Source organism: Lipotes vexillifer, unplaced genomic scaffold (genome assembly GCF_000442215.2).
Source record: "Lipotes vexillifer unplaced genomic scaffold, Lipotes_vexillifer_v1.1 scaffold982, whole genome shotgun sequence".
NCBI classification, from domain to species: domain Eukaryota; kingdom Metazoa; phylum Chordata; class Mammalia; order Artiodactyla; family Lipotidae; genus Lipotes; species Lipotes vexillifer.
The window spans coordinates 1367763-1379089 of NW_006789467.1; the positions used below are offsets into that span (position 1 = coordinate 1367763).

The 11327-nt window shown below is 46.1% G+C and overlaps 1 pseudogene; it reads left to right on the plus strand.

Moving 5' to 3' along the window:
• Positions 1-4255: 4255 nt before the first annotated feature.
• LOC103073877 (DDB1- and CUL4-associated factor 16 pseudogene) lies at positions 4256-4913 on the plus strand (annotated as a pseudogene).
• Positions 4914-11327: the final 6414 nt, after the last annotated feature.

An 11327-nucleotide genomic window follows, 5' to 3' on the forward strand; every position in this document is an offset into this window, starting at 1 on the left:
CCCCCCCCCCCCAGCCCCTGGAGCAGCCCCTGGAGCAGGGTGATTGAATTCAATCACCAATGGCCAATGAGCTAATCGATGGTGGCTACATAAAGAGAACCATAAAAATCCCTCAAGGATGGGGTTCAGGGAGCATCCAGGTTTGTGAACAATCCATGTGCTGGTGGTGGCACCCCTGGAGAGGGCATGGAAACCCTGTGTCACCCGATCTCTTCCATTTGGCTGTATCTGACCTGTATCCTTTACAACAGCGGTCCCCAACCTTTTTGGCACCGGGGACCGGTTTCGTGGAAGATCATTTTTCCACCGGAGGCGGGGTGTGTATGTGTGTGTGTGCGTGTGTGTGTGTGTGTGTGTGTGTGTGTGGAAAGTTCAGGCGGTAATGCGAGCGATGGTAAGTGATGGGGAGCGGTGGGGAGCGGTGGGGAGCGGCAGATGAAGCTTCGCTCACTCGCCCACCACTCACCTCCTGATGTGCGGGCCAGTTCCTAACAAGGCACCGACCAGTACCGGTCCACAGCCCAGGGGTTGGGGACCTCTGCTTTACAATAAACTGGTGAACATCAGTAAAGCATTTCCTGAGTTCTGTGAGCAAACCTAAGGAAGAGGTGATGGGAACCCCCAAATTTATAGCCAGTTAGAAGTAGAGGCAGCCCCCTGTACTGAAGTGGGAGCAGTCTTGTGGGGCTGAGCCCTCAATCTGTGGGATGTGATGCTCTCCAGGTAGACAGCATCTGAATTGAATTCATTTGTAGGACACCCAGCTGGGGGTGGAGGATGGAAGAATTGTTTGGTGTGCAAAACCTCACACACTTGGTGTCAGAAAAAAGACATCACAGAGATGGACACGTCAAGGCCACAGAAACGTCAAGAAACTCAAGGACCAAATAAGCCTGTTGACGTTGACCCTAGGAGCAAGTTTGAGGGCAACTCCATAAGAGGACAGGGTGAAAGCCAGAATTTGGGGAGCTGTGGAGCTCACGGGAAAGGTGCGCATGGGGACAAGGACTGGGGTAACAAGTGTAAAGGGGGGCCCGTGAGTGCCAGCACTGCCGCCAGAGGGACGTGCTCCATGTCATTCATTCCTCGTCGCTGTACACCTATGACACAGTGTTCCTGTGCTGTAGGGGGAGAAATGAGCCTCAGAAACATCAAGCAACCCTCTCAAAGCCCTACATTTGTCAAATGCTGAGGTTAGGATTCAATCTGATTCTAAAGCCAGTGCTCTTAACTAGTGTACAGTTGCCTCCCACCCACTATCCACGGATGCCGAACCCGCAGATACAGGGCCAACCGTAAGGAACTTGAGCATCCATGGATTTTGATAACCATGAGGGGTCCTAGAACAATCCCCCGCACACACGGAGGGAAGACTCTGACTGCATGTGTAGAAACCCACAAATAAACTATTAGAATCAGTGAGTTTAGCAAGCTCGTTCGAGCCAAGGACAACATACCAAAATCATCTGCATTTCTATATACCAGCCAGAAACAAATGACTAAAAAGATACTGTTCACAATTGCTTCAGAAATGCCAAATCCAGGGATAAATCCAACAATAGATGCGCAAGTCCTCTCTGTAGAAAATTATACATTCTTGAAAAAACATGTTTAGAAATCTAAATAAATGGAGGGATATGCCATGTTCACTGTAAAAATGACAGTTCTCCTAAACTGGGCTGTAGATTTGATGTCATCCAACCCATCTAAGAGTGTCTGCAGAAACTCACAAGCTGATTCTAAAATGTGTTGAATATATGGACACAGGGCAAGCTAAGAATAGAGAAGGTAGTCTTGAAGGTGGACAAGCCTGAAGAATGCATTATGCTTGAGTTTCAAAACTTATGAAGCCAGAATAATTAGGACAGTGTAGAACTGGGACACAGTTGATAAGTAGACAAATGGCATAGAATAGAAAGCTCAGAAAAGACCCACTTCTCTATGGCTCTGCAGAGCAGCGAGGGAAGAACACTATTTCCAAAAATGCTGCTCGATCACTTGAATAATCATGTGGAAAAATCATTACATTTAACTCCTACCCTCTCACCGTGCCCAAAAATCAGTTCCGGGTGGGTGGTCCTTCTGTATGTTAGAAGTAAGACAATAAAACTTCTAGAAGGTAAAATGGGAAACTATCTTCATGCCCTCAATGTAGGAAAAGATTTCTTAAAGTTAAGAACTTCTGTTCACTGAAAGATGCCATTAAGAAAATAACAAGTCAGACCTCAGTGTGGAAGACGTTTGTAGTCCATATGACAGAAGAGGGTTTATACACAGTATATTTTAAAATTTAAAAAATCCCTATAATCAACGAAAAAAAGAAAAAGACAAAAGAATAGAAAATTGGTCAAGAGACTTTAGGTATATCACAAAAGATGATATTCCAAATGGCAAAATAAACAAAGGAAAAGGTACTCAACCTCTGGTAAATTCACATTAAAACCACAATGAGATAGCACTATACCCCACCATATGAATGGCTAAAACTTTTTAAGCTGACAAGTAGAAAGAAGACGTAGCGCAATGACAAAGCTCATAACTGCCAGTGGGAATGAATTTGAAAACAGTTGGACCTCATCTACTGAACACAAACATACACCCACTCTTTGACCCGGCAATTCCACACCCAAGTTCAGAACCATGTAACATGAAAACACACAGTCAAGAAGATTTATAACTGCATTACGTATAATATACCCCAAAACTGGAAATAAACCAAATATCTATCTAGGGTGAAATGGATAAAATACACAGCAGTGCATTCATTCAATGGAACACTGCATAGCAATGGAAATAAATAAGCTACACCTGTGTGCGACCACACGACAGAATCTCACAAACAAAAATACTGAAAGAAGCCAGGCACCAATGAGTATATGTAGTATAAGTCCATTTACATCAAGTTCAAAAAGCAGGCAAAATACATATGATCCAGCAATCCCACTCCTGGGCATAAACCTGGAGAAGACTCTAATTCAAAAAGATACATACACTCCAATGTTTATTGCAGCACTATTTACAATAGCCAAGACATGGAAGCAACTTAAATGTGCATTGACAGAAGAATGGATAAACACTATGTGGTGTATACACACACACACACACACACACACACACACACACACACATATATATATATATAATGGAATACTACTCAGCCATAAAAAAGAATGAAATAATGTCCTTTGCAGCAACATGGATGGACCCAGGTTATCATACAAAGAGAAGTAAGTCAGAAAGAGAAAGGCAAATACCATATGATATCACTTATATGTGGAATCTAAAATATGACACAAATGAACTTATCTACAGAACAGAAACAGACTCACAGACATAGAGAACAGACCTGTGGTTGCCAAGGGGGAGGACGGGGTAGGGAGGGAATGGATCGGGAGTTTGGGGTTAGCAGATGCAAACTATTCTATATAGAATGGATAAACAACGAGGTCCTACTGTAGAGCACAGGGAACTATATTCAATATCCTGTGATAAACCACAATGGAAAAGACTGTGGGGAATGCGAGCCTTGCGGAGGAGTGACTGTTGGAACAGAGCTGGTGGCGCTAGGCTTAGTCAGGTCTTGCAGCTGGGAATGAGGCAAGAAAGAAGAAAGGATCCTCCTTGGTCTTCTCATTCACAGGTTAAGCCTACCTTTCCAGATAGTCTAACAATTAAGTCACCAGTTTCCAAGGGCATTTGCACTACCTATGGAAAACATTGGATCTGTGCACCCCAGACAGATCCTTGACAACTCGCCCCACCATCCCCCTGCACAAAAGTTGCTGCACCAGCAGACAAAGAAGGTGACCACTGAGTTTCTCTTCATTACCAAATAGATATAATATCCCTGCCAACAAAAAAGAGTACACAAAGTGTCTCTTCATAATTTCACAACCAGTTGAGACCATGCTAAGAAAATCAGCTGGCCTAGATGAGGACTCCTTCTCTTCTTGGGTAGCCAGGATTTGAAGGAGAGACTCTGACCTGTGCCACTGATAAGTGACTAACTTTTACACACTGAACTGGTCCTGAGAACTGAGCTGTCTTCTTTGTAAGTGAAGAATATACAACATAATCTCGAAGAACTGCACAGTGGCGCGAGCCAGAGGAATACTGTGTGTGTGTAACAGACTGAGAGACAGACAAATGAATCCTATTGAAAGGATTTCTCATCTTCTGCTTCTGTTTGCCAGTGTTAGTGTTTTACTGGTACCTTTTTCTGGTACCTTTTTTTCTATACCATTGTTCTGTTCTAATGGGTCCTAGAAATCCCTCTCCTGACCCCTTATCAGAATCAGAAAGTGAGGAAGAAAAAAACGCTAAGAAAACGCTGAATAAACGCTAACTACCTAGATGAGAGTTCTGGGGAAGAGTGGGATTCCTCTGAAGAACAGGACCCTGTGGTGCCCAACCTAACACCTCTTGAGAGTCTTGCCTGGCAGGTTAAGTGCCTTTTAAAATATCCTACAACTTGGAAACCTTTAAATCCTAATTCCTGGTTGTATCATGCTAAACTCTTGGATGCTACAACACCAGTCCATACACTTCAAGAGACAGGACTAAGACACTGTGTACCCAAACTGGAACCAATTCCTGAATGGCCTCCTCTAGGCTCTTGTGGAGTCCCACCTTTTCAAAAGCCCCTTATGAGTCCCAGCCGGCTTTCTAGAGATCATGCCACTCTAAATGGGGCCCTGTACTTTGCCACCAAACAGTTCAGCCGAACATTGAGTACAGCCACTCCCATACCCGAGTACCTAAAACAAATTCCTAATTCGTGTGTTTCTGGTCGTTGCTGTGGCTGGTTAACTAAAACAGTTAAGGAAACAACCCGCACTGAACCCATCAACACTACTTACTCCTACACTGAGTTCCAAAAGGCAGTTAACAAACTCCTAACTGCATCACTATAAAGATCCACCGTTCCTTCTCATATCTCTTGCGTTGCCAGTTGAGAAAGGAATGCAGCTCCACAGCCCACAGTCGAGAAACTAACGTCTTCTCAACCAAACTATGCCCTGTCCTGATATGCCAAAATACAATCAAGTACTGAATATAATACCCAAGAGTCCTGTAACTCAACTACAGAAGATGTTCGTTGTGAGCATTCCCTTTGAAAGACGTAAAATGAGAAATTCAGTAGAGAATGAGTCAAAAGGGACCTTATTGCAAGAGATAAGTTGACTATTCTCCACACTCCGTTCTCCCCACAATTTACTCTGCCTATCTAATGGACTTAACTAGATACCTAATTATTAATGGGAAGGAAAAGGAGGCCACTACCCTATTTGTTACCCAACCTTCGGAACAGCCATTGTGGAAAGTGATAAGTTAGCTACTCCCTTTCTGAGCATACTTTTCTCTGATATTCATTTCTAGGGAGGCAGTTGAATTAAATTGAATAACTAGATTAAAAAAATGGTGGGAATATGGATTTATCTCCCAGTTTTTATATTGGTAGACCTACATATGGCAGGCACCTTTTAGGAGTTCCTGTTTTGGGGGGAGGGAGTGCAGTAGTGCAGTAGTAGCCTACACTACCCCAGACCTATTATGGAACCTGCAGTTATAGCATAAACATTTTATAGGCTCCCACCAGGCTGTCTCTAGCTAACCTGGCTTATAAGATCATACCTGAGGATTAAACAGACACCTGTTCTGTAGGGAATGTATTTCCTGCAACTTGGCATCCAGACCTTAGTCAAGAGCAAATAAAACCCATTCCAAAGACCAATGGGAAAAAACTAAGAGAGCATTTATGCTAGTGGATTAAAGTATTTCATCTGTATGATGTTTCCTGGAGCAGTACTCCATGCACTTTCCACATCCATTGCAAACTTTTCAGGAACACTTCTAACTTTAAAGAAACTTTCTACAGAAAATCTCAGCCTAATACAGTCTGAAGCTGGAGAGTTTTTTTAGCATCACTGTTTTTCTACATCTAGCTGTAGATTTTTTTTTTCTGGATGAATAGAAAGCATATGTATCCTTGTAAATGAGTCTTGCTGTGTTTATTTGGATGAGTCAAAACATAGAGATCAACATACATAAAATGCATGAGATCAGTAAGTCTTTTCACACACCTACAATAAAGAGTGAAACCTTTGTGTGATCCTGGTTAACTGGGCATCTAAAGGGAATCAGAAAACAGATCGTTAAAGATATATCATATATCCTTCCTTATTTTAGTTTTGCTTTTTCCTATTCTCCATAATTAAGTGCTGTATACACTGTGCATCAAAAAATTGAAGCATTAATGGAATCACAAATTCTATAAATGTATAGCAACTTTAAGGAGAGAGAAGAATGTTTATAACCTAATGAGTAGTTTTTGCTGAACCTTAGTGGTCTCCTCTTGAGGAAAAAGGAGGGAATTGTAGTAGGTAGAAAAAAATATTTGTTAATGGAAAATTGTTACTGAACTGAAACCATATAATGTTAGTGTAACTGAATGTATAAGTAACTGTTCCTTTGTAGATGTCCTATGAAGTTGGTTTTTAAAATGTTACAAAAACCTGTTTCTTTCTTTCTTTTTTTTAGGGGAAGGTGGGAAGAGGTAGAGGGGTCTAAAAATTAAAATATGTTGATGCTTACATAACCATAATATGTTCCTTTGTGTGTGTGTGTGTAAAAGTGCCTTGTTCATGAACACATTTTTGCTGTTAATTCCCAAAGGAAGCCTTTCCTCAGCTTCCCAGCTGAATAAACCAACAGCTTTGTACATGCAAAAAAAAAAAAAAAAAAAAAAAAAATGAAAAAAAATGTCTTATCTCAATGCTCTGTGGTGACCTAAATGGGAAGGAAATCCAAAACAGAGGGGATATATATGTGTATAGAGTCACTTTGCTGTACAGCAGAAATTAACATTGTAAATCAACTAGACTTCAATTTTTTTAAAAAAGCAGGCAAAATAGTGTTTAGGAATACATTTCCTCAGCGTAAAGCACGGGTATAACTGATTACCATAAATTCAAGAGAGCAGTTACCTCTAAGGATTAAAGAAGAGGGAAGTGATGGGAGGGGGCTGGAGGGGAGCTCCTGGGGGTAGCACTGCCCTACTTCCTGATGTGGACGGTTGTTGCCAGCCGTCCACTTTTGAAAAATCACAAAGATATAAAATGTATGCCTCAGTGCGCTTGATGTATTGACATATCTCAATTTTTTAAAAATGCTTTAAAGATATAAGGACGGCAGGGCTAGAAAAAGGAGTAGGGAGGGTGGGCAGGACTGGAGCAAAAGCTGGAAGGGGAAGGGGAAACGGAGGATTGTGGAGACTAACTGGGTGTCACCCACAACCCCGCCACTGGTGGTAAAGCCACCAGTCTGGGGTGGGTCTGGATGTAGGGAAGGGAGTCTCTTTAGCATCAGAGAGGAGACTTGGGAGGAAGGGTGTGGGATGAAGAAAAAAAGGATCAGGTGTGGTGGAAAACCCAGAGGGCCATGGGGTCGGGGAGGGTCCGGGTCTCGGTGAGCCGGGGTGGCTGGAGAAGTATGCAGAGCCTGGAGCCATCCTGTAGGCAGCCTCCCCCTCAGAAAAGCCCTGGCCACCAGCCAGTGACTTTTAGGCTGTAATTAGCTATTTGGTCTTGTCTCTCCACAGCCAAAACTAAGTGTCAAAAACCAGAACAAAGTCATTCTTTCCCATGTTCCTAAAAACCTTGAGAATTACAAAGGTGAAATAAACATTTATGCTAGAAATAAACAATGAAAATTGAAAATCAAAGTGGGCCAAGTATTTGCCAGGCAGCCGGCCTGACCTGCTACACATTCCTGATGTCTGGTTTCAACCACGTGCTCCCCGCCAGTTGGCAACCCGTCCTTCCTTTCTCCTTGATTTCCTGGCACATTCCCCACAGGGCCAAGCCCTGTAAGCTCTGGGTTCGGCTCCCCATTTTCTCTCTCTGCAGCCCACTCCCCACCACGCATTTACCAGGGGCCATGAGGCATGACACTGGCCCGATCCAACTGGAAATGCCTTGTCATCAGCACCCTCCTGTCTTCCCGCATGTCTGTCTGTCCCGTCACCAGAAATGTGGTGTCCTGAGGAAAACAGGGACTGGGGACGTCCCCTGAGGTCCTGGGGAAGAAACAGGGGCCAGTAGCTGGTGGGAAAATCTGAACTGGCACACAGGCTGGCTGAGGTTTCAACAGTGAAGGGCCAACTCAGGAGCAGGCAAAGCAATATTAGAAGATCAAGCAGGCAACAGAGCCAGAGGTCAGAGGGGGACCAGGGACCAAGAACCCAATGCTACAGAGGCGTCCAGAGCTTGAACACTGGAGTCAGATGGCGCTGGGCTCCAGTCCTGGTTCTGTCATTTACCAGCTGTGTAACTTTGGGCAAGTTACCAACCTCTCTTGGCCTCATTTTTCTCTAGTGAAGTGAGGATGTGGATGGGCATGGGCATGGGGATGGGGGTGGGGATGGAGGTGGGGAGGGGAGGGGTCCTCTCAGTGAAATCTAAGATACGTTCATTCTTATTCTAGCATCGAGTGTGTCTCATTTTCAAACCTACAGTTCCTGAAATGTTTGCTTCTATAAACTCTTTTCTAAGGTCAGGTTTTCCTTTCAAAAGTGTTCCTAACATTTACATTTACACCAATCATTAAGTCTCTTTTATACATGAAACCCTTCCAATTAACATTCTCTTATAACTTTCTATCACTCCTTTTCCTTTTTAAGTAAACTCCTTTTTAAATCAACCTCTTCCTCGGATTCCTAACGGAAACATCTGGACCTGGTCTGGTAGAAGCACACATCTATCACAGCCAGAAATGTCACCATTTACAAAGTCCCCCACGCATTTTCTATAGTGGAGTAAATTATAAAGCGAGGAGGGGGAGGGGAGGGGGAGGGGATGGAGGTGGGATGAAGATCCATATGCCAGGCAAGGCTTCAGGTGTGAGAGGCTGATACATCGCTGTCGCATGAGATGCTGAGCCTGTTAAAGGCAGAGAGCAGCTCCTGGCCTGGGCTTGGTGTTTGGCACCTTCTACCTGCCCCTTTTGCTGGTCAGGGCTCATCCCCAACAGCACCAGCACAGCGGCTGGGTGTGTGAGCAATCTGGGTGCTTGGTGACCAGCCCGGGACGGACAGCAGCTGTGCTGACGTCCACTTTCCACGTTCTGTCCCCTCCGCACGCCCCACCCATTGGCCCTACTCCCTGCTCTCATCACCAGCATTTTCCAAATGTCCCTCCCTTTCTGCTTTCAAACATCCCCAAGTCTCCCCTCCCCTAGAAAATTCTTCTCTTGACCCCAAGCTTCCCTGACTTCTATTTTCCTCCTTTTCTCTGCCAAAACTCCCCAGGGAGCAGCCTATACCAGCTGCCACTCCTTCCTCACTCCCCAAGGCCCAGCACTCCCCAAGGCCTGGTGCCCACTGACAGCCTCCGGGCGGGAAGGACAGAATGCACAGCCTCGGAGGTGCTCGAAAGTGGGAGGGTGGGCACACACCCATACAGGGATGCACACACAGGCACACACATACACATGCACACACAGACACACACGCACACAAAGATGCACACAGATATGTACACATAGGCACGCACACAGAAATACAGACGTACACACACAAACACGCATATACATACACAGAGACACACAGACATACACATACACACACAAGCGCATAGAGGCACACAGAAATACACACACAGACACAAATATATATACACAGGCACAAAGACACACAAACACAAAGAAACACACACACAAACACGTAAACACACAGGCACATACACAGACACGTATACTCACAGTCTCACACACACACAGACACAAAGACACACACACACTAATCCATTCCAGTACGACAGCCGAGGGCCCGCACTCTGACCAGAGAGAGGAGGAGGGACCCCCGGGGCCATCTCTTGCTCAGCCTGAAGGCTCCAGACCCCTCATGGAAGCACCAAGAGCGCAAAGAGAGGCCGCTGGAATCACTGCCCTGCGGGCAGACCCAGGCCACATGGGCCTGACCTTCCACAACTGGGGAGGAAGCATCTTCATACCCTGCACAAGTCCCAGCTGTGAGCGCTCAGAAGACACCCCTGAAATAATGTCAGCTGAAAAGGAGGGAGCGAAGTGCTGGTGGAGGCCTGAAGGAAGACTGTGACCTTGGGACCCAGAGGGTCAAGCGTGCAGGACCAGCTCCCTGACCCCAGGCTGGTCAGTGACCATCTCCCAGACACGGGGCAGAATCTGAACTGAACCCCGGGCTCTGGCCCCCTTGCGTTCTTGCCCCTCGCCTTTCTGCTTCTCTCTCACCAACTCCACGCAGCTCAACAAGAGCAGAACCAGAGCTGCCGGCATAGAGACGGTGGCCTCTGGGGGGGTCTGGGTTGTGGGCCCAGGCCCCCGTCTCCCGTGGAAAGGAATCCTCACTCCCCTTCCCCTCGCCCGCGTACACCGTGGCCTCACTGATCTCAAGGTTTACAGATTGTTGTGTTTACTTACTGACCCTTTTTCCTCCTGTTCTTAATTATTTTTAAATGAGCAACTGGAATATTCATCACCAGTTTTTCAAAAACCTACTGTCCGAGTGGCTGTAACAACTTTCTCCCCTACGGGCTCCTACAGGTTCTTAACCGTGAGAGTTGAGGAGATGCTTTCCCAGTCCTGGCCCCGCCCCACACCGCCAGCGAGGAAACGTGGGTATGTTCTGTGTGTTTGTTTTGGTTTACTTTGCTGCTCAAGTAGCCTTGTCGCCTTGACTGCACTGTGGAGTCACCTGACCGTTTTTAAAAACATGCCCGAGTCGTCTGCAAAGTTAATCAGACTCCGGACCTCAGGAGGGTTACAAGCGTCCGGGGGTGGCGGGCGGAGCGCGACCAGACCAATCGGGAACCGGCAAGGAATGCGGAGGCTCCACGAAGGCTCCTGCTGTGGAGGGCTCAGCCGCGGGCCGGTTGGGTCTGTGTTTTTTTCACCTTCATCCCTGACTCTACTCTCCGGGACACCTGGCGTCCCAAGGTGTGAGATAGGACCCACACACACACGCACACACACACACACACCCGACTGTTACCTGAGAGGCTCCTGCGGTTCCCCACACTTCCTTCAGGATCCTGGTAGTTCTCCGGCCCAGGGCTTATTTCTTCCCCGCAAGCGTCCCCCCGTCCTGATTCCCACTTCCCCCCCTCGGTCCTCTATTTGCTGCTGCCAGCCATCCTCTCTCTGCTGCCCCCAGGTGGTCCAAGAGCCTGGAATCAGAGTAAATGGGGCGTTGTGACATCAGCACTTGCAGTGCTCCCTGCCCTGGAGTCTTCTGCGCTCTTCTATTCTTCCCCAGGGAGCTCAGCCGGCGGCTCCAGGGTTAGCCCAGGTAC